Source organism: Belonocnema kinseyi, chromosome 7 (assembly GCF_010883055.1).
Source record: "Belonocnema kinseyi isolate 2016_QV_RU_SX_M_011 chromosome 7, B_treatae_v1, whole genome shotgun sequence".
NCBI classification, from domain to species: Eukaryota; Metazoa; Arthropoda; class Insecta; order Hymenoptera; family Cynipidae; genus Belonocnema; species Belonocnema kinseyi.
Genome location: NC_046663.1, coordinates 47,806,110 through 47,809,079, shown reverse-complemented (window position 1 = coordinate 47,809,079; position 2,970 = coordinate 47,806,110).

Here is a 2,970-nt window from a genome sequence, read left to right as displayed (position 1 = left end):
CAGAAGAAAATAATTGAAAAAAGGAGAATGTCAATCAAAACAAGCATCGTTTGATTAATAGATTCTTATGATAATTAGAAATAAAAAATAATACGTGCGAGTGAAAACAGATGTGTACATATATACATTTTCATTTTTACAAGAGGTTACTTTATCTAATTTTTCATTCATTAGTGAAAAAAGTGACAAAGATATATAAACTATTTTTTGTAATTAAGAATGAAAAGCAATGATTTCAACCAAAAAGGAGATCTTTTTTGCGGGTTCGAATATTTAGTTTTGTTATTTTGAAATAGCCTGATATTTTTAACAGGTTTTTTTTTTAGAAAATATCAATAATATTTCCCTATTTTAATTAGTTTCTTTAAAAAATATTAATATTCAAAATTCGATCTATTCCAAAAATTATTTAGAATTTAAAAATTATAATGATTAAATTCATGTCTATAGATTTATATATTATAATCCAATATTTTTCACTTAGTACATCACGACACTAATCAAAATCCTGTTGAAAATCACACAGTCTCGAATATTGACCTAGTTTTATTTTAATATATATTAAAACAATAAAAAATGTTACATTAAAAATTTATAAATTAGAATAGATATTGTTGAATTAATTAAATTTTTTATTTCACTGAAAAAACCCAAACTAAACGAAATCTCTCCAAAAATCTATATCAATTATTCAGTAATGAATAAAAAAATAAGATTTCAAAGGTTATCTGAAAATAAAAAAATACATTAGTAAAAAGAAATTTTAAGACCAATTCAGGATGAAATTGAAAGGATTAAATGCTTCAAAATTCTGTAGAAAATGAGTCCATGATGGAGCCTATTTGTCTATTTTTCAAGTAGATATTGCAAGAATAGTTTATATTTCAATGTTTTTTTAAATTTTCAATAACTTCCTTCATAATCAATACTTTCTAATTTTCTTGAGCTCATTTTAAAGCTATTTTTTCACAGTATCATGCCAGATTATTAGTATAAATCGTGAAAATTGCCTTATCAAATTCCAAGGACTTTCAGTTGTAAAAAAAAGTTTGACAAATTTCAATATTTTTTGCAGTAACCAAAATATTTTTGTAGAATATATAAAACATATAATCATGAACTTTCTATAAAATATTCCAAAAAAAAAATATATTTATTTAATTTTTATTTTGATACTACGGAAAAATAGCTTCAAAATGAGCCCAAGAACATTACAAAAATTTGATTTTTAAGGAAGTTATTGAAGATATAAGAAAACTTTGAAATATACACTATTCTTGCAACATCTACTTGAAAAGTAGACATATAGGCTTCATCCTGGGCTCATTTTATACATAATTTTGAGAGCATTTAATCCTTTAAGAGACAAATTTTAGCTCTAACATACTTAAAATTAAGAGAACTTAATCAATCATCAAAAAATAAGTGTATTCAAACTTTTGCCCTGTACTGTATAATTCTAAAAAATGGTAAAAAACTGAAAAAGTAAAATTATTTAAATTATGAATATTGAGGAAAATAGTTCATAGAGCCCCAACTTATTTTTAATAAGTATTTGGGTGATATTTAAATTTAAAAAAAGTGTACATCCCATCAGCTACCTTATCTCTTGATAAGTACCCAGGATGACGCTTAAATAAATATTATAGCATACGTCATGTGTGACTGTAAAAAATGTTGTAAAAACCCGAAAATATGTAAATTATGAATATTAAGAAAAAGACTATAGTGCCTAGATTTGATAATTAATATTTAATACATTCTTTTTACAAAAAATTAAGAAAAAGATTTCTTTAAAGAAATTGAGTTTGCTTATTTATATTCTGAGAGTTTTTTTAAATTGCTTTGAAATAATTTTACCTCAATTGCTTGAAAGAATTATTTTTACTTAAATTGCTGTAAAAAGAATGTATTAAATATTAGCAATTTTAGAAATATATTAGAATATTTGATTGTTTCTTTTCCTATTTGTAAAATGCAATTATCTAAATTGATTGGTTTAGAATCACCTACAAAAATGTGACGCGCTCTCATTCACTGAAAGATTTTTTATTGATCCTAATCGTAAATCTAACAATAAATAACAAATTGTTAGAAACTTTTAATTAAATTCCTTGGAACTTTTTTCATTTTATAACATTGATATTATTTCAAACAATCTCCCCCTTTTCTCTTTTTTTCGTTTGAATTTTAACTGAATGACGATTGGAAACTTCAACTATTCTTGGCGAAAAGTTAATTTGTTACGGTTGAAAAGTCTACCATTTTATTCTTGGTTAGGAATTCATCTAGTTTGGTTAAAAATTCTACTATTTGATTAAATCTCTTAGGATAAAAAATGGAAATATATTGTTAAAAATTCGTTTCATTTTTAGTTGAAAATTAATTTTTTAACTGAAAATGTAACTAGTCCAGTTTTTGTTCAAAATGTATCTTTCTTAGTTTACAATTCAACTATTTGTGTTTAAAATCCACCTTTTTAGTTGAAAATTCATGTATTATGTAGAAAATATATCTGCTTGGTTCAAAATTAATTTTTTCCAACTGAAAATTTAACTATTCAATTTTTTGTTAAAAATGTATTAAAAAAATGGTTAAATTAAACTGTTTGGTTGAAAATTCATATTTTTTAAAGAAAATTAATCGCCTTGGTTAAAAAATAAATTCTTCAGTTTAAAATTCAAGTTTTTGGTTGAATTTTGAACTCTTTTGTTGAAAATTCGTTTCATTTTTTAGTTGATAATAAACTTTTTTAACTGATAAATTTACTATTCTATTTTTCGTTCAAAATTTATCATTTGTAGTTTATAATTTAATTATTGGGTTAAAGATTTAACTTTTTAGTTAAGGATTAATCTTTTTTCAGAAAATTAATCTATCTGGTTGAAAATTAATTTTTTTAACTTGTCAAAAAATAATCTTATTGGTTAAGAATTGTTTCATTACAAATTTAACTGCTCCATTTCTTGT